Below are 21,572 nucleotides of genomic sequence, written 5' to 3'. Positions count from 1 at the left end.
AAGGCCTGAAGAGACTTACATGAACTGATGCTGAGTGAAGTGAACAGGACCAAGAGGTCATAATATATCTCAACAACAATACTATATGATGATCAATTCTGATGCACATGGCTCTCTTCAACAATGAAATGAACCAAATCAGTTGCACTTGTTCAATAATGAAGAGAACCTGCTACACCCAGCGAAAGAACTATGGGAATTGAGTATGAACCACCACATAGCATTTCCACTTGCTGTTTTTGTCTGCTTACATTTTTTATTTCATCCTCAGGTTATTTTTTACCTTATGTCTCAGTCCGATTTTTCTTGTGCAGCAAAATAACTGTATGGATATATAAACATATATTGTATTTAACATATACTTTAACATATTTAACATACATGGGTCTATTTGCCATCGAGGGGAGGTGGTAGGGGGAAGGAGGGGAAAAGTTGGAACAGAAGGTTTTGCAAGGGTCAATGCTGAAAAGTTAACCATGCATATATCTGGTAAATAAAAAGCTATAATTAAAGTAAAATAAAATAAAATCTAACTTATAAATATTTTTAAAAATTCTACCTTCCAGAGAGATTCAAGAAAAAAATGAAAAGGATCAATTTGTACAAAAATATTTATAGTAACTCTTTGTGGTGGCAAAGGACTGGAAATTGAGGGGATGCTCATCAAATAGGGAATGACTGAATAAGGGATGAAATACCGTTTTAACATAAGAAATGAGAAATGATAGTTTCAGAAAAACCTGGGAAGTCATATAAAGTGATGCAAAATGAAGTGAGCAAAACAGGAAAACATTGTACATAGTAACAGCAATATTGAAATGAAGTTCAACTATAATAGCAACAATATTATGATAATGATCAACTCTAGATACTCTGATCAAGACAATTAACCAAGCAAGACAATCCCAAAGGATTTATGATGAAAAATGCTATTGCCCTTTAAAGAGAGACCTGATGGACTCTGAATGTAGATAGGAGCATAGTTTTAATATTTTATTTTTCTTGAGTTTTATGTGTGTGTCTTTATAACATGACTAATATGAAAATATATTTTTCATGATTTCACATTGCCTACATTTTCAAAGGAAAAGAATGGAAGAATTTAAAAATTCAGTATTTTCAAAAATGTTTTTAAAAATGTGTATGTAATTGGGAAATATTTAAAGAAATTTTAAAAATTAATGCAGCATATGAGCATGTGGATTGGCCACCCATTAGAGAGTTGGAAAAGGGTGTCCCTTCACCAACAATATACTAGCTGGAGAGAAGGATATGGAGAGAAGGGTAGAAAAGTTCTGGAACAGCCACAACTGAGCAGTAACACTTTTCTATCACAACTGAACTTGGATGTGGCAGTATTAGATATAGATGTAGAAGAGGTAACATAAATAGGATACTGAAGACATAGAAATGATACTAATGAGAACAAAAATAAGGAAAGCATCTAAAATTAAGAATACAAAAGGAAGATACATGAAAAGTTATGCAACAGTGAGGACATTCAGGAACCAATTTATATAGTATCCAAAGGAGAAAAACATATCAAAAGTATAGAAAATAATTTATATCATATTAATGCTGGTAAAAGGTGAACAGAATAGTAATCATGTCATACAAATGAGGTAGAGAGGCCTTAGAGGAGGGAGGAGGGCTCATAGTTCTGAAAACCTACTCACATCAGGAATGGGTTAAATAGGCAACATTTCATATATACCATGAAGGGGATAGTTTCCTCCAAAAATCTATAAAGAAATAGGGAGAAGGGATGGGCAGATGGGGAAGCCAAGGGTGAGGGAAGAAGACAAGGGAGGGATATTAGGTTCTTACTAAGTGCTTATGAGATAATGAGATGATGGGTTCTTACTAAGTGCTAAGTCGGTACTTAACAATTCTCTAGTTCTGGCCTTTGGGAGGAGTTTTACCCCTTCAAACCTCTGGGGAGGAGCTTGCATGTTTAAGAGGGACAAGTTCATTGGTTGAAGTAGTTTTTCCCAGAAGTCCCTGAGTTATTCCACGCCCATTCTCTGGGAAGATAAAAGAGGGCAGCACTCAAGAGATTGGGAGTCTTGTCTGGGCCAGAGTTGAAGCAGCTCTCTGGAGGAAGAAGTCTCTCCTCTATATCAGAGAGTGATCAGCAGTCTCTGGAGACAACAGAACATTACATATTGGCATCCACAACGTGGGGCAAGGACTTTTGCTTATCCTGACAAGGACTGATTCTGAGCCCTTCAGAGGAGCTAGCCGGGACCATTGCAATTTGGCACCCAAACAGGGACAGACACAATCCTGATTCCAGTGGAAAAACCTCCGATTCAGATTCCAGTGGAAAAGACTTTCTGATGCAGAAATAACCATGAGTAACAAGGAAACTTTGTTAAAGGTTAAGTGAGCGTTCTAATAGACAAATAAGGAACTTAACTTGTTAAGGGCTAAACCAGCAATCTCTAATAGATGAAATGGGGCAGATGTTAGCTAAAGGCATTCCCTCGACCTCAGCTGACTCAGCCCCAGCCCCAATGGCAGTCTCAGTTCCAGCCCCAATCAGAAGTGGTACTATAGAGAGTATAATTAAGATAATTGAGGAGCAGAGTTTACTTGTAACCTGGGTACAGATTGCTAAACTCTTGGCTGCATTAAGACGCATGTCCCCTTGGTTCTTAGAGGAAGAAAAGATAGATGTAGATAACTGGAAGCTAGTGGGATTTGAAATGAAAAAATTTCATGCAAAAATTGGGCCTCGTTCAATTTCTGCAGAGGTATTTTATATCTACAACACAGTTCAATTAGCCTTAAACTATCGAGCAAGTTGTAGGAGAAGGAAAAGTTTTAAAAATGAACAGAGGAGGAAATGTGAGGAAAAAAGGAAAGATCAAGATCTTGGCCAAGAGCAAAGGGATTTAAATGAGGAATTAGGGTGTGATGACTCTGATTCTCTTCAAGAAGCTTCAACCCCACCTAGAGAGCAGATTATTGACAGGCCCACATCAACTCCACCTTCAGAAGTGGAAGAAGAAGGAGGAGGGGAAGAGGCAGAAACACAAACAAAATCGCCTGGTAAGCAGCCTATGACAAGATTAGGAAAAGCATTGGTTAAAGCTAAGAGAGAAGGACAGAATATAAGTGATTTTATACATACATATCCTGTGATTGAAGAGATTGATTCTGTAGGTCAAAAAAGGAGAAGATATGTACCTTTAGATCTGAATAAAATTAAAGATTTGAAAAAAAGGTTGTACCCTTTATGGGGCTACATCAGCTTATGTTAAAATGTTACTAGATGGTTTGTCTTATGAAGTCCTAACCCTGAATGATTGGAAACCCATAGCAAGGACATGTCTAGAACCTGGACAAAATGTGTTATAGCTTGCAGAGTTTCATGAATTATGTAAAATCCAAGTCAGATGTGATTTGGAAATAGGAGTTAAAACAAAATTCACTTTTGAGCACTTAGCTGGTGAAGGTAGGTATGGAGAGAATTCAGAACAGATTAATTATACCATGACAATATATGAGCAAATTGCTAAGGCTGCAATAAAAGCTTGGTGTGTCCTCCCTGGACAGAAAGATCGGGGAGAAGCTTTCACTAAAATAGAGCAAGGTCCCAATGAACCTTTTGCGGATTTTGTGGGACATTTGCAAACTGCTGTCAAAAGAACTATTGGAGAAAATGCAGCTACAGAAATAACGACCAAACATCTGGCTAAGGAAAATGCCAATGAGATTTGCAAAAGAATTATATGGAGATTAGACAAAGATGCTTCTTTAGAGGAGATCATAAGACGATGTGCCACAGTGGGAACAATTGCTTTTTACACCCAGACTATGATGAACATGGAAAGACAGGGTCCCTCTTGGCAAAAGACTTCTGGAGAAATTCGTCGATATTTCCAATGTGGAAAAATTGGACATCTAAGAGCTCAGTATAAATATGGAGATAGAGTGAGAATACAGGATGAAAGAAAACCTAAAACCCCACGTCCAAAATGCAACAGAGGACTCCATTGGGCATCAGAGTGTATACTAATTCAGGGAAACAGGATGAGGGGCCCAGGTCCAGGGCCCCAAGCAAAAAAGACTTGGGGCATGATGGCAGCTGATGTTATACCCAAAGAGCCTTTAAAAGGTCAGGACTCTGATTTGATCAACCAGCAGAAAAGCAATCACATGGAAGAAAGGGATTACCTGATCAGTCAGCCAAAAGGCAATCAGACTGCAAAAATGGATTACACTTGGGGAGAATTCAGGCCCTTTAAACCAACAGGGCTGTGTCCAGTGCAAACAACTCCAGTGTAATTGCCAGATGATGAGAAGAGATTTAGAAAGTGGTAAATAGAAGGAAATTAGATAGGTTAACTGCCTGGGAGAGAGGGTTTGCTTGTATTTCTTCAGATGGAGAAGGAATCAGATGGGTGCCAATGAGTCGTATTCACCTTGTCCATCGGAGAGAGACAGAAAAAGAGAAAGACCTCAAAACAAAGGAGAAAATCTAAGAAACATCTGACACTGAAAGAGCATGGCTAATAAGAAGACTGTTAAAGAACATTAAAAACTTGCAGGAATTATTGGATTTTTGGCACAAGATGAGACTAATGGACAATGGACTTATGGACATTTATAAATTCTCAATTTATGATTATTTGATCATGTTATTTTTTACATACTTCTAGCATGTATTATGTTACTATGTTACTATGTGTTTATGTAATCTATATAATTATATGTAATGCCTCCCATATTGATGGATTTATGTTTCAAGGTCATGACCACCCTATGTTCTAAATCAAAAGAAAGGGGGAGATGTTAGGTTCTTACTAAGTGCTTATGAGATAATGAGATAATGGGTTCTTACTAAGTGCTAAGTCGGTACTTAACAATTCTCTAGTTCGGGCCTTTGGGAGGAGTTTTACCCCTTCAAACCTCTAAGGAGGAGCTTACATGTTTAAGAGGGGCAAGTTCATTGGTTGAAGTAGTTTTTCCCAGAAGTCCCTGAGTTATTCCACGCCCATTCTCTGGGAAGATAAAAGAGGGCAGCACTCAAGAGACTGGGAGTCTTGTCTGGGCCAGACCTGAGGCGGCTCTCTGGAGGAAGAAGAATCTCTACATGAGGTCAGAGTTGCCAGCAGTTGAAACAGCAGATCTCCTCCCAGACAGAGATGGGCAGTTTCTGGAGACAACTGCACATTACAAAGGGATACATGGAGGGGGAAGGTTAAGAAATAGCAATGCAAGTCATGGAGCAGAATTTAATTAAAGTGTCAGCAGAGCTAGAAAAGGTGTGTGTGTGTGTATGTATGTTGGAGAGTGGGTGTGTGTGTATGTATCATCTACACATGTATACATAAATATATCCTTTCTTAACCATAGCTAGGGGATGGTGGGAGGATGAAAAGATGTTTGTGTGTCTGTGTGTATGTATGTGTAAGTATATATCTATCTATGTATTTATAAATATATCTTTTCTTAACTGCAGCCTGTTTGGAAGTAGTAGGAGGATGAAAGAGAGAAAACAGAATAAATTAAAAAAGGTGTGCAGCAGAGAACCAAAGAACAATTTACAAGGCAATAAAGAAAAGATGGATAATATAAATTCTTGTGTGTGTGTGTGTGTGTGTGTGTGTGTGTGTGTGTGTATACACATACTTTCTTGATCTGGTAATTTGCTGTTATATATTTGAATCCTCCCTGCTGTTCTGCTGGGCATATGACAATGTTCTCTTTTGTTTTGTTTTATATTCCTTTTCTATTTTTATTTTTTTCTTACTCTGTTCAAATAAAATATTTTTTTAAAAGAGTAGAAAAAAAGAAATATAAAGAAAAACATTTTCAAAGTTCTACTTCACATTCATCAAATTTTTAAAAAGAATTAGAAGCAATGACTCAAAACTAGTAAGTTTTTTTGTCCATAACCTTTGACCCAGAGAGCCCATAACTATGCATATGATGACAGAAAGATAAAGAAAGTGAAATCTTCAAAGAACTTTTTGTGGTAGAAAAGAACTGGAAACAATGTAAATGCCTATCTAGTTGGGAATGGCTAAACAAATTGTAGTATATGAAGACAATGGACTATTACTTATTGTAATAATAATTGTAGTAATAATAATAATATCATTTATATAGTCCTTTAAGGTTTACAAAGCAATTTACATTCTGTCCCTTGATCCTATAGAAGGATCACAACTATAGAAGATAGGTGCTGTAATTATCCCCATTTTACAGATGAGAAAGGCAAAGATTAAATGATTTGCTCATGATTACACAGCTAGCAGGTATCAAGTGTCTAAGGCCAGATTTGAACTGATTCTTCCTGAATCAGGACTCCTTAGTTTTATTCATAGCAACACTTAGCAGAAATTATGAAATATTAAGATACATTAATTGGAATAAATTATGAACATGAAGAATTCAGCAAAGCATGGGAAGACTTATTATGAGCTGATATATCATGGAGTAATCAGGACCAAGAAAACTCAATACAACATCTGCCACAATATGAAAGGAAAAGAAGAAAAAATGATATTAAATATTCTTTAATTATAATAAGCAAGCTTTACCCTGAGAAAGAAATAAGATAATACACCTCCCTCCCCCCTGCAGAGATAAAGAGCTACTGGTATGGAACGTTACATATATTATCCTAAACAGCAGTGAATTGGTTTTGTTGAACTGATTTTTTTCTCTTTCCTTTTAAAATCCTCCTCCTCCCCTCCCCCTCCTCCCCTCCTCTTCCTCTCCCTCCTCCTCCTCCCCCTCCTTTCCCTCCTTCCTCTCTTCCTCCTCCCCCTCTTCCCCCTCCTCCTCCTCCTTCTTCTTCTCTCTCTGTCTCTCTTTCTCCCTTTCTCCTTCCCTCCCTTCCTCCCTCCTTCCCTTTCTCCCTCTTTGTCTCCCCATGAAAGTCCCAATCCACTTTGTCCACCTCTTATCCCAATTCAAACTTCTATCCCTGGCTCTGAAAAGGAAGCTTTAGCCCAATTTTTTACACAAAGGACAAATTATGCTTCTTCGCCATGTCCAAACCATGTTGCTCCCCCATCTGCTTCCAACAATTGATTATGTGACATATACTGTTCTTTCCTATATATTGTTTTCCCCTATTAGAAAGTGAGCTTCTTGAGGGCAGAGTCTGTGCTTATCACAAAGCCTGGTACACAGTAATAGCTTAATAAATGTTTATTAATTTGTTCACCCTAGTTAGAACTGCTTTATTACTAAAGCTACATAGGGGAAGAGTGATTCACAAGTGAGCATTGTTATTTCAGTATTACCATCTGTGTTCTATTGGTTTAGCTGACACAAATCTTTACTTCTTTAGATTTTGTAACCTTGTCTGAGTGTGGGCAATGAGCCAGAAATGTGAGCTATTCCCTTAAGTTTAACAGAGCTTCTTTATGTCATGGGAGAGCTGCTAACACATGAGTTATGTTTAAATCTTCAGCCTGTGAATCCACAAATAAGTTCAGGGTAAAGATGGGGTTATAGGAAGATATCCTTCCTAGAAAAATTTCTGAATTTAACTGGCTCTCCTCATGAAATTAAATTAAGAACTACTTAAAGGTATTTATTCTTAACCAGTTTGTTGACCCTGTACATCTGACAGAAATTGTTTAGCAACTCAATAATAAAGCTAGTTGGGCACCCAAACCAAGTCCCAGTATTCTTTGGACTCTTCACAAAGGTGCCCTCCATCACCACATGGCATTAATATATCCCATGCTGTATCATCTGAACTGCATCCCCCTCTAAACTGTATGCTACTGCGGGCAAGGTCTGTGTATTTTTCATCCTTGTGTCTCCTAGAGTTTAGCACCAGCCTCAGCACAAAATAGAAGCTTAATAAATACTTATTGAATTTAATCGCATGGGTCTTTCATATAATTTTAATCAGCATCTGTAGTATAAAGGGCCATGAGTCTCAATCTATACCCAGCCTTTAGGAGGCCACAATTCACAAAAGCTAAAGACTCTCAGTTATATTTTCAATCCTGTTTTTGGAGCTTTGCATCCTCACTAGTGGCTATGATTTAATGCTACAATGCTCTTTTAGCTAAAATGTCAAATGTAATTATTTTACTTTCTATCACATGGCTTTTATAACCAAAAGCAGCAATCAAAACCAATGGAAGATGATAAACAACTATTAGAGCAATCTGAGAAGTCAGAAGACCTGGATTTCAATTACACTTCTAGCACATTCTGGCTGCCAGGTTTTGATCAAGTCACTCATCACTTCTCTCTCTAGAGACAGCTCTAGGTGATGAGCAAGCAGGTGTGGACTTGAATAGGTCAAGAAGTTTTCTCACTGAAAGTCTTCTGAACCAATGCAATCATCAATCTGATGCAAGAACATTTGGGGCAGGAAGGGAAGGGTTGCAATGCAATACACTTGAATGTCCTGGCACATAACAAAGCAATTTTTCTTCTTTCCATTATCGGAGTGGCAAATACTGCCAGGGAAATTCCTGGGGAGTTGCTTTAATAGAAACTATTCAAAACAGAAAAATGATTTAATAAATAATACATGGCCGAGCCAGATCAATGTCTAATGCAACTCAGTAAATTATCTGTGTTCCCACCCCTCCAATATCATCAACAGCATAACTGGAATTTTTAAAGAAATCCTTCAATATCAGGGCTGGAAGGTACCTTGGAGAGCACCTAGCCCATTCCCACAGGCTTGTGCAGGCTAGGCTGAAGTCATCCACATTAATCACAGAGCTGATCCTTTCTTTATCCAGTGTCAAAGTCCAAAACTCTTATCAGGATAACATAATAACTGCATTTAATAGACAGTATCTCTCTCCAGAGTTGGTTTTGAGAATCAAATGATTCCCCTTCTATCTAATTTTTTTAATTCCCACAGTTTCAGGGAAGTTAATCAACTAAAGTAAGCTTCATGTGCAAAAAAATATATCAAGGAAAACAGTTGTAAGTAAGGGTCAATAAGACCTTGTTTAATGGCCGTTGGATTGTTTACATGAAGCTAGATGGACGTTCACTATAGATGCTCACCTCTGACCTGAGAAATCCCATCCTAGAATCAAGGGTGATGAGGGATTCCTCATAGATAATGGGATCTTTAAGAGAGTCTTAATTGCATGATACTATATTGTGCTGAATACACATCAAGCAAATAATGCCTAATTTTTTAAAAGAATTAGTCATAAGATTGATTTATTTTGGATTTCACAATGATTTTCCCCTCAAAAATTCTTTTCCCAAATTAATACATACAAAACAGAGGTGTCTAAGACAAATACTCCAAACCAGACTAAAATGTAATTGGGAAATATCGGCAAAATAAGTAAAAATAGAATATAAATATATTATATATATAATAATATAAATATATAAATATAAAAATATAAATAAATGTAAATGTAAAATTAGAAATGTTGTTAATGAATGGTTTTCTAAGTTAATATGCAGCCAGCAGCAATCCTCCTTTAGGTTTGACCCCACTGCTGTGTAAATTCAGGAGCTGTTAGGTCACTTGGTGGATAGAGCTCTGGACTTGGAGTTGGGGAAGGTGAGTTCAAATCCAGCCTTAGACACTGACTGCTATAGGACCCTCAACAAGTCACTTTCCTCTGTCTGCTGAAGTTTTCTCAACTGCAAAATGGGGATAGTAAAAGCATCTACTTCCCAGGGTATTTAATATAAGGATCTCATGAGATCAGGATACAAATGTAATAATAGCACCCACCTTCCAGGACCCAAATGAGATATTTGTAAAATGTCTTAACATAGTGCCTTAAATGCTTTCTCCATCCCTTTCCTTTCCTTCTGATTTTTTCAAGGATCTATGATTCCATTAACATTGATGCCAGCAGAGATCACAACACTCCTACAACTTAGTAAGCAGTCTTCAAGAATAACTAGACATGTTTTTGCCTTTGTATTCTCAGTGATTAGTATAAAGAGTGTCTGGCACATAGTAGGATGTAAACGCTTCTTGATAGATTGATTTAACCTAGGGATGAGCAAGTCCAAATGCAGCTAAATTGGTCCTTAGGTAATTACCCATCCCTAGGGTCCATACTCTGAATCTTTCCAAGAACTATTAAAGCAGGATAGTGGGTCCTTGGACATAAACTCAGAACCAGTGGCACCTTCATGCCATGAGGAGTCATCAGGGTCATGAGTAGGGAACGCTAGAATTATTACTTAGAAAACCATTTTCAGTCTTACAAGTAACAAAAGACATTCATAGATATCAATTCAAACATGCTGGATAACAAAAGGCATACCTCTCCATGTGTACCTATTGTTGTTAAGTCTGTAACTTTCAAATTTAGTTAAAATTAGAATTAGGAAATTTTTTTAAATGTCCAAAAATAGATGTACATAAAGGAAGATCTACCATCTTTCCAAAATGGGCCAAGAATAATTTGAAATAAGTTTGGTTTTCAATCTGTCCTTAATCAGTAACAAGCAGGTCTGACCCAGTATTCTCCATTATTCACCTTTTACTAATTCCTTGATGAGTCATCCTTGCTGTGAGAATAACAACTCCATATATTTATGTTCACTTCAGGTTCACAAGGGGGAAAAAAGGCTGAGGATTAGTGATCCAAGACCTAACTGGTTAAATTTAGGGACTAATTTGTAGAGGGCAGTGTCCCCAGCCACAAATAAAGGTTTTGTAAAGATAAGTAATTTAACCTGCTGGTCTATGCCTCTGAGCATAATTAGGCAGCTGCACCCTCATAATAAGGTACAGATGGTTAATTGCACTGGCAAATAACCACTTGCTTATGGGTGCAAAAGAAAAATTGTACCTAGAAACACGAGAAGCGAGCTTGGAAGCTTGGATCCATCACTTGTATGCTTGCAGAGGACCCACCTCTTGAGGGGTTCAGCCACAACAGGACTCTCCAGCAGGGAGTGACTTGGGGGCACGGTCTGGCTCTGAGCTGGCTGTCCTTGCTCCATCTCTGGCTTCTCTGCTCTCTTCTCCCCTCAGTGTCACCACCTCTTCTGGAAAGCCTCATTGGACCCCCAGTATTTGGCAAAGTCTCTCCCTTCCCATTACCCAGTCCTTAGTTATCTGGGCACACTCTGATCAGTAATTTGTAGGCCTCGAAGGCTGAAACTGCTTCATTTCACTTCTCTTTGGGATGCTCTATACCCAGTGTAGGTTTGTGGATTTAGGGTGAACGTCAGCACCAATCCTCAGAGACACACAAGAGTGCAAAGTGAATCACCCAGGATCATGTCAGAGTCTAAAGCGACATTTGAACCCCAGACTCACTGACTCCAAGTCCAGTCCCCTAGACACTGCACTGCACTGCACTGCCCTGGGGTGCCCACCAGGTGCCTGGAACAGAGTAAGCACTTCTTAAATACTTACTGAATTTAACTGAGTTCCATGGGGAAGACATGACATTAAGCCTTCTGAGACTTTACTGCATGGTGGCCCAGCACTTCAAGGCAGATACAACTGGCCTCTTTCAGGAAGAACCATTTTTATCCTTAGAGCTTTGCAGAATAAGTCTCCTCCAGTGAATTTTTAAGGGAGGGGATTAGACTGATTTCTCAGGGTCTCATAAAGACCTTAAAGTCATTTTCTAGTCTATGTACATGAAAATGTGAAACATTTCATTGCAACCTGTGCAAAACTGCTGACATAAGTTTTATGTGCAGAAAACTTATCAGAGAAAACAGATGTAAGAGTTAATAAGACTGTTACTCAAATAATGCCTAATTTTAAAAGAATTGTACATTATTATACAAGATATTATACATATACAAGACAAGATAAATGAAGCACATTCTCCAAAACTGTTCAGAATGTCCATGGTGTTATCTCGGGACTTAGAAAGAGATGATATGTCTATACTCCAGCTATCGTAATTTGCACAAAAAGTCCAAAATGATCTGGTTTGAGCCCATCTAGTCCCATAGTTTTTTTTGTGGCAAGAACAAGATGTGAGACAAAAGGGACCGGAATTGTGTGTGGAAAAAGGCCTGTTCTGGCATAGTTTTTAGCCAGCTGACCACTCAGCAGGGGCCAAGTTGTAGGGTGTAGAGGGAATGGTATAGCAGGCAGTATATAATAACAATAATGCTGTGAGGTTTGTATAGCACCTTTCCTCTGAAGGATTTAGTGTTTCAAAATCCTATTCAATATAATTGGGCGTTAGGGAGGGGAAGTTGCTTCCAATGGGTTTTAATTACTAAGAATACATTATCTTCTTAGGAACCATCTGTGTAATTGCAAATACAAACAGTAGTATAAAACAAAACAAAAAAAAATGATGAATAGCTACAGAAATTCAAACACTACCCTCATTTTCCTCTAACACTAAGAGTCACTTGTTTTAACCTAACCTAGCCATGTTGGGAAATAGCACATTGCCTTTTCACTGCTCTATAATATTTTATAATTTAGCTACTGTCAGCCTACAATTTATTACAGAAGCTTAGTCTGGTGGAGCTGAGGTTATTAATTAAGGGTTCTTATATTACATCCCCCTGTTATTCCTTTTTATTAAACCTCAATTCTTTCTGACAGTGACATGGATCAGATATCAATAGAAATGAAATAAAAAAAAGTTCTTCTCTTTCCATTTCCCAACTAAATCTTAGAGGATGCATTTAATATGCATCCCTCATCATTAATTATCCAGGAAACTTTTCAGTATTTGCAATGATGTCATTTTTTGGCTTTCATGAACGCAAATTTCTGCCTTTTTGGTTTTGAAATATGTTTACCACAATGTTATTATTAAAAGCTACATGTATTATTCATAGTTTGGGACTTAAATAAAAATAGGTTAAGTTTGAAATTTATATTAATTACTCATTTTAATTTTTCCCAAACCAATGAGGAAAACTTGGAAGGATTATTTATCATAAAAACAAGCAACCACTACAATATATTTGATGATGCTACGGATCACTGATTCAAACACAGTTCTTTAACATGGACTGCAGTCTAATTTGAAAAACTCCTTTGTAAATAACTCCTCCTTTCTAGTTCACAGTCTGCAGGCTATTTAAAGGCCCACACTACCTCAAGAGTCTCCTCTATACTCTAATCCTTGCTTCACACAGTGACCAAAGTGACTTTCGAAAGTAGATGTCTAACCATGTCACTCCCTTGCCACATCCCTACTCATCAGACTCCAGGGGTTCCGAATTATCTCTGGGATCACAGAGAAGTCCTTCTGGTTCATCAGGAATGCCTCCTGCTCCTCTCCCCTTCTCCCACAAATACTCTACATTAATACTAGCCTATTTATTCTTCCTTACATACAATACCTTTCTTTCCTCTTCACCTCCATCTCCTGGCTGTCCTGGCTGTCTTCAACAATAGGAGTCTGCCATTCCAGGCTGACTAAAGGGCTTAGTTCAGAAAAGGAGGAGGGGGTCAGGGTGACAGACAGCAGCTCCTAAAACCATTGACTAACATGAAAGGATTCATGATCTATGTTCATGGGTCCTTTTACCATTAAAGCAAGCACATGTATGGATGGCCTTCCAAGGACAACACAGGACATTTAATAAACTAACTTATCCTTCCTACTATTTCAGGGCTCATGTCTATTCTACAATTCAGAAAAGTAAGTTAGAGGATAGGAAATTGGCTAGATATGTTTTTTTGCTGAGGCAACTGGGGCTAAGTGACTTGCCCAGGGTCACACAGCTAGGAAGTGTTAAGTGTCTGAAGCCAGATTTGAACTCAAGATTATCCTAACTTCAGGGCTGGTGCTCTATCCACTGCAACAACTAGCTGCCCTGGCTAGATTTTTTAAATGAAATTATTGCAAATGTTTTCACATGCATTATTTGATGATGTAATCAGCATAATATAGTATCATGCAATTAAGACACTCTTTAAGATAAGGAATCCCTCATCACCCTTGATTCTAGGATGGGATTTCTCAGGTCAGAGGTGAGCATCTATAGTGAACCTCCATCATGTCTAGCTTCATGTAAACAAGCCAATGGACACCAAACAAGGTTATTTCTGCTGTTATCACTGTCAGGAAAATTAGTATAATTTTGGCATACATACAAGACACTCAGCCTTGAAAACAGCATTTTGCTCTGCTGCCTCAAATGCTCTTTTTCAATTAATAAAAAATTAAATGCATTGTGATCCTGTAGTCTAACCTTTTCAGTTGGTCCCATGATGGTAAAGATGCAGCCTACTGTTTCAAATTTCCATCTTCATTCTTCCCCTTTCCCTATCGCCTGGCTGTCATGGAAACCTGGTTCTATCTTGATGACCCAAGGCCATCCATCCTTGCCCTCCTCTCCAGCACCATCAGTGCTTTCACTCACTCCCCAAGGTAAGAGAGTTAGAAACCCTCCTCCACATCCAAGCTCTCACCATCTCTCAGTCACTCCTTCTCATCTGAGGTTCAATCACTTCACAGCTACCACCTAGTCACAATTCTGGTGTCTGTTATCCATTGACCATGAGACCATCTCACCATCTCTCAGTCACTCCTTCTCCTTTGAGATTCAATCTTTCTACAGTTATCATCTACTCACAGTTCTGGTGTCTGTTTTCCATCGACCATCAGAACATCTCATCATTTCTCAGTTTCTCCTCCTTTGAAGTTCAATCACTCCACAGCTACCACCTAATCACAGTTCTGGTGGCTTTATCCATTGACCATGAGAACATTCCTTTTTTTTTCTTCAATGAGTTCAGTGTCCCCAACTCCTGCCCTCATAGTAGAGGACTTTCACTTACATATTGATATTTCCTCTAACACCTTAATCTCCCAGTTTTTCAACTCTCCACCTCAGTTATATGCAGCATTGGCCATATCTCCTGGATCTTGCCATCACCTACAAATGTTTCACTTGCATGCTCATGATCTCTCAATTCCTTCTAACCATTCAACCCCAAACCCAGCCTTCATCTTCCCCAAGAAGTTTAAGTCTTCTGTCCATCAGTTCTTTAGCCTTCCCCATCTTAATCCCTTGGTGAACCAATCCACTCTCATACGGTCCTCTTCTCCCAAGTCCCTTGGATCCTTATCCGATTATCAATCTTACCTTGAAAAGCCTCAGACTTTGATTATTCCACACTCTTGTATTCACAAGCTATTGAGCAAAAATGAAGAAAATCACAAAACCATGCTGACTAGACCCATCACAAATTCATGTCACTTAATTTCAACTGAGCCCTGACAGTTGCTCTTCCCTACTTGAGTCATGGCATCTCCAAATCTTTTTTAGCCCTTTAAGTTTCCCTTTCCCTCTCCCCCCTCATATTTCCTCATCAGGAAAACCATTTCTTGAGAACCTCTCTCCTTCCTTTTTATCTCACCTCAAATTCTGCTATATCAGCTTTAAGAAATAGTCCTTCTCTTTGCCAAAGCCAACCCTTCTGCCTGCCCAAGTGATGCCGTTCCAAACGGTCTTTTCTAGCAGCTTGTCCCTGCTGTCCCTCTTTAATCTTTCTCTACTGGCTGCTCTCCTTTGGCCCATAAATATGCCCATACCCTTGCCATCCACAAAACTTTCCCTGAATCCAACCCACAAGCCATCACCTCTGTCTTCTCCCTTTTGTGGCAAAACTCCTTGAGAAGGCTAATCTGCCTTCCCCATCCTTTTCTCTAACTCTCCTTTCCTACAGTCTGACTTCCTACCTAATCATTCAACCAAAAAATCTCTAAAAATCACCCAAAATCTCATTTCATCCTTTGCTCTCCAATCCATTGCTTTGTTGAGTATCTTCTAAAGTTTAAACTGTTTTTCCCCCTCACTGCTTGTGTTTTCTGAATATTGTCAAATGCTCTGCTACCATCCCTGCTTGTCACAGCCTTTTGCTGACCATTTAAAGCTTTTCTTGATCCTTCACCCCCTTGACCTCTTGTGCTCTGCTTCTCCTAGGGCTCCCCATCTCTCTTAGTTCTCCTGTTTGACCATTCCAAGGTTTCCTTTGCTGGATTTTTGGACAAGCCATGTCCCTAAGCATAAATGTCCCCAGGACTCTTCTCCCCTACATCCCTACCATTTCAACTTCCATGGATCATCCCCATACTTACTTATCCATCTCAACCTCTCTCCTAACTTCTAAACTCCCATCTCCACTGGCCTACCTGGTCTAGGCCCTCAACACCTGTCTAGTCTAGTGCAATAGGCCCCAGTTGATCTCTCTGCCCCAAATCTCTCTCCAGTTAGTCCATCCTTCATTCAGCTTCCTAAAGCTTACTTATGACCATATCACACCTTCCCTACCCAATAAACTCCAATGACTTCCTTTCACTTCCAGACTCAAAGTAAACTCTCCTGTTTGGCATTCAAAGCTTCATAATCTGGTCCCTTCTTACCTTTCCAGGCTTCTCTCCCCTCGAGTCCCTTTTCACAAGAAGTCTTTCCCACTTCCACTCAATTCCTAATAGTGTTTTCCCTCTATTGATTATCTCCAATTAACCCTTTATCTTCTGTGTACATAATTGCTCATGTGTGATCTTCCCCCCCCCCCAGATTGTGAGCTCTTTGAGGACATGGACTATCTTTTTGCCTTTCAGTATTTATGGATCCTTTTGTTCTTTCTTTAATCTCTTTAGTGGTTCAAACCGAACAGCAGCATGGCAAGGTTAAAGACATATATAGTTTATTAATTTGGATGGTATATTCTAAATTATTTTCCAAAATGGATATACTAGTTCACAGCTTTAGAAATAGTGCAATAGTCTGACTATTTTCCCACATTCTCTCTAGCATTTATCTTTTTTTCCATCTTCACAAATCTAAATACAAGATGATATTTAAGAGTTTTAATTTGCATTTCTCTACTTATTAATGACTTAGAGGATGTCTGAATATTTTCTGACATATCAACTGCCAACTTCACCAGTTGTCACCAGCATTAAAGTATATGTTGATTTAACTTGGAGGATTTCTCTCTTTACTCTTCTGCAACAGATGTCAGCATATAAAATGAAATTATTTGCACTGTTTTTTATCAAATGCTTATGATGAGTACTACAATCTGAAATGATGAATTGTTCCACAAAAATAATGTGTCTTAATACTTTCACATACACAATAAAACCAATTTCAGCAACAACTTTTCCTCTCATGGGCAACCTATTCAGAACTTCCTTCTGTTTTTTGACTTCATTTATGATGATAATGTCAAGATTTTAAAAATTCAGTTTCTCCAGTGGTATATTCACTGAATCACTGAACAAGATCTCACAGCAGCAAACATAATGTTTGTGTTATCCAAATACTACAATTTTCAGTTACTTCCCCTCTCTCTCTCTCTCCTCTCTCTTCTCTCTCTCTCTCTCTCTCTCTCTCTCTCTCTCTCTCTCTCTCTCTCTCTCTCTCTCTCTCTCTCTCTCTCTCTCTCTAACCACTCTCTCACTGACATCATAGAAGCAAAAATCTTGTAGTAGAGGTTGTTTTGAAGGTATTGATTGGATTTGATAGTTCCTGATTTGCCTTTCAGGTCTGAAATTCTATGATTGAGTCCCAGTAATTATGGTAATCAGGGAAGGCTTTGAAGGAAGCTAGGATCTCTACATGATAGAATTGTTTATCTATTGCAAAATCCAATCCACTGGAGTTTCCCTGTATTTGGTTAGGCTTTGCTCTTGGTATATTTGAAGCCTTTATGATATGACAGAATCCACCAAAACTTACACCCTAAGGTCCATTCCAAGCTACAATAAGGTATCTAAGTAGGAATTGATATGAATAATATAAAAACTGCAAGAGTTCACTCATTTGGTATATTTGTCATGGAAGAACACTGAAGTGAACAATTAATTGGTCCTCAAAAATGAAATTAATAGAAAGAGAGGGGGGAAATTCCGAATAACTCTTGGGAAACTATAAAATTATTTTAATGACTCTAAACTTTTCCCTGAAACAAAGGTCTAGATATTTAAATCAATATTCTTTTAGCACTTTCATAAGATAGTGAGTAATGGATTACTCCATTCTTCAATGAATTGAAATTAAGGATCACTGAAATGGTGGTGACAAGGCATGAGCAGGTAACGACATATTTCAAAAAAAAAAAAAGAATTATGAAGAAGTAGTGCAAAGAAAATCATTAAGAAAACATATAAAGGGAAAAATATGAGCTATCCAATGGAAACCACATGCTCCAATGGCATGCTCCTAATGTTAAGAAAAAGGAAAAACAGTTCCCAGAACATCAGGAGGACTACATATCCTGGTTTCACCCTATAGGAAGAGCCAGACAAGAATAAAACAGAAGGGTCAAGTAGGAATGAATTGACATCTGCATTGTAAGAGAATATATTCATATAAATAAAATCCTATATCCATGAATATAATTGTAATACTGCCTATATCCCACTATATTCCAAAATTTGATTGTGTTCCTCAGGTCTCCAGTATATAATTATTAAATCCCCCACAATACTACTAAAATCAATGATCTTTGTAAGATCACTGTCCATCTAGATGACAAGCCTATGATTTTCTCCATTGCTAGAATACAAACCAATACATAGTTCAACAATTTTACCACCATCACGTATCCTTCAACCTTTTCTTCTGATACAAACCTCCCAAACCTAATTTTTTTGTCCTGATGAGCCCCCCTCCCAAATCTCTGCATTCCTCCTCACTTCCCAATCCATTACTTTTGTTCTGGTCTTCCCTATTTTCTCTCCCTTCACAGTTGTGACCCCATGCCTCACTAGCTCAACTACACACTAGCCACTTAATCTATTTTCATTCATATTTTATCAAACCAACCCTAGCTTACCCCATCATATGCTTTCTTTAAGTCATAGAACCAGGTCAACCTGGTTTCCTATCAATGCATGCTGATCCCAACTGCTCAGAGATATTTCTGTCCTTCTTGGGTAACTATCACAGGCTCCACAAACACCATTCCACTTTCTCCTTTCTCTCATAACCTTTTCTCTGCTCTTCAAGAGCAAACCTTTTCCAAGCCCCATCTGCCCTTGATCAATCGCCCCACTCCCTTTCCAATGAGCCCGGCACTCCTCCATTCTTGGAACACTCTACTTGACCTTGCCATCAAGCCAACCTGGCTCTTATGGTTCCTTTGCTTCTCAAAGCCAAATTTCCATAAAGAATTACCTCCAATTCTTCACCTCCCACTCAGTTGTCAGTCTGTTGCCAAAGAAATCTTCACTGTTAAAGGCAATGAGCTTTCTTAGTTCTCATCTTTCTTGATCTGACACTAATGATTAAAATATCTGCAGAGACTCTTGGCTTCAGTGAGTTCTCCTCCTCCTCTTCCTTCTTTGCTGAGTCATCATCATCCCCTTTTCTCTAAATTAAGGGGGGGCATCCCACAAGGTTGTCCTGCTCCCCTTCTCTTCTACTTCTAGATTCTCTCCCATTGTCATCTCATCTGTCCCATGGGTTCATTTATCGTCTCTTTGCAAATAATGCTCTGATCTATATGCCCAGCCTGTATCTTTCCTGTACTCTAATACTGCATTTTCAACTGTGTGATTGAAATTTCCATTAGATTCCTATAGGGCATCATAAATTCACATATTAAAAAACTGAACTCATTACATTTCCCCAAAACCTATCCTTCTTCCAACTTGCACATTTCTTTAGACAACATCATGATGCTTCTGGTCGCCCAGATGTACAACCTTAGGGGAAGTCTTGATTCCTCTCTCCTGTACTCATATTGATGACCAGTCTTACATCTCTCACATCCATCCTTCTTTCCAGTCACACTGTTTCTGCCCTAGTTCAGGTCCTCATCCTAACTTCAACTCACCCTGTCTCTTCTTTTAAAAGTAACTATTTTTTAAAATTACATGTAAACAAAAAATATTTCACATTCAGTTTTTTCCCTCCCTCTTCCCTTGAAAGGCAAACAAATTTATATAAATTATACATGTGCAGCCGTGCAAAACATTTTCATATTAGCCATGTTGCAAAAGAAAACACAGAGGGAAAAATTAAAGAACATTTTTAAAAATAGGCTTCATTTTCACTTTAGCCATATTGCAAAAGAAAACAGAAGGAAAATAGAGAACATGTTTTAAAAGTTTGCTTCAATCTGCATTCAGGGCCCGTCAGTCTTCTCTGGAGATGGATGGCAGTTTTCATCCTAAGTCCTTCTGACCTGTCTTGGGCCGTTTTATTGCTGAGCCCAGATAACTCATTCTCCATTGATCACTTACTTACTGCGTGTGTCCTTCTCACCTCGTTTTGCATCGGTTCATGTAAGTCTTCCCACCTTTTCTGAACCAGCCTACTTGTATCTTACATAGCACAAGCGGGTCCATCACAAACATGGCCACAACTTACTCCGGCTCGGTTGATGGCCGGCCTCTGGGTGTCCCGGTCTTTGCCACCACAAAAAGAGCTGCTATGAATATTCTGTATGCACAGATATAATAAGTCCTTCTCCTTTTCTCTGACCCCTGCGGGACAGGCCTGCCAGTGGTGTTGGTGCACTGAGCAGTGTGAGCAGTTTTACAGATCTTGGAGCGTACTTCTAGTATGCTCCAGAACGAGGCGGCAGAGTGGATGGAACTCCAGGCCTGGAGACAGGAAACTAAATCTTCCTGAATCTAGCCCCACACACTTAGTAGGCAGGTCGCTCTGCCTCAGTTTCCCCGTCTGTACAAGGGGACAATGCTAGCTTCTAGAACCAGGGTTCTGAGGAGTGACGGCGTTAATGAAGCACTCGGTGTACAATAAGCAATAGGTAAGCTATTGGACGGGGCCGGGCGTGACTCCCGCCCCGGGCCCTCAGGGCTGCCCTCCAGGAGCCCGCAGTCCGGCTCCGGCCCAGCTCCGAGTTCCTGGAGCCGCGGTCCGCGCGGGGTGCTCCGCAGACCCCCACCGCACCTCCCCGAGCGCTGCTAATCGCAGAAAGACAGGGTCAAGAACTCGGTGATAAAGGGGCTGGGGTGGAAGGGAGGCAGGTCACCCACGCGCGCGCGCCCCCGGCCGCGGAGAAGCCCGGAGACCCCGGCCCGCCTCCCCCGCCCCGGCGGCCCCGGGGCCGCATGCCGCTCTCCCAGCCCGGAGCCCCCGCCCCTCCGGTGACCCGCACTCACAAGCTGCGGCGGGCGTTAATTCCGGGGCCGGCGGGGGCGCCTGGCCGGGGCAGGGGGCGCTCGGGTCCCCCCCGCTTCGCTCCCCACCGCCCCGCCGCTTCGCTGCCTGGCCAGCTCTCCCCCAGCTGTTGCTTGGAGTTGCCCGGGGCAACCGTGGGCCGCGCCCACAGCCCAGCAAGCCGCGCGCTGATTGGCGGAGACGGTCGTCCGGGGCAACCGCGGGGAAGCCAGGCCCAACGTGGTCCGCCCCGCCAAGGAAACGCGTGGAGTTGGAAGCCCTCCCGAGCGCGTCCCCCACGCGCGCCCCAACGCACCGAGTGCTGGGCCGCTCTGTGTGGTGGGGCAAAGCTGAGCCGTCTCCCTGGACCCGGGCGGGGCCCGAAAGCCCCCAGCTTCCTTTTCCCGAGTGGGAGCTGCCCGGATCGCACGGCAGAGTCCCCCGACGGACCGATCCACGCGTGTATTTCTGTATTATCACACGGCCCACGGGCAAGGACCGGGGCGGGGGGGTCATCATTGCTGGTCTCCGGCCCGTCCCTGACGTCGGGAAAGCCTGAG

General features: G+C 40.2%; 1 protein-coding gene across 1 annotated transcript in view; it reads right to left on the bottom strand.

The window, feature by feature from the left end:
• HYDIN (HYDIN axonemal central pair apparatus protein) overlaps positions 1–21,152 on the bottom strand; it is a 414,007-nt gene extending 392,855 nt beyond the window's left edge. The window contains 1 exon segment of the mRNA XM_074285934.1: positions 21,015–21,152. The gene's annotated coding sequence lies outside the window, so the exon portion shown is untranslated.
• Between the last annotated feature and the right edge of the window lie 420 nt (positions 21,153–21,572).

The sequence above is a fragment of the Sminthopsis crassicaudata genome, chromosome 2 (genome assembly GCF_048593235.1).
Source record: "Sminthopsis crassicaudata isolate SCR6 chromosome 2, ASM4859323v1, whole genome shotgun sequence".
Lineage (NCBI taxonomy): Eukaryota > Metazoa > Chordata > Mammalia > Dasyuromorphia > Dasyuridae > Sminthopsis > Sminthopsis crassicaudata.
Note: the sequence above shows the minus strand (reverse complement) of the source record. Positions and strands in the feature narration are given on the sequence as shown.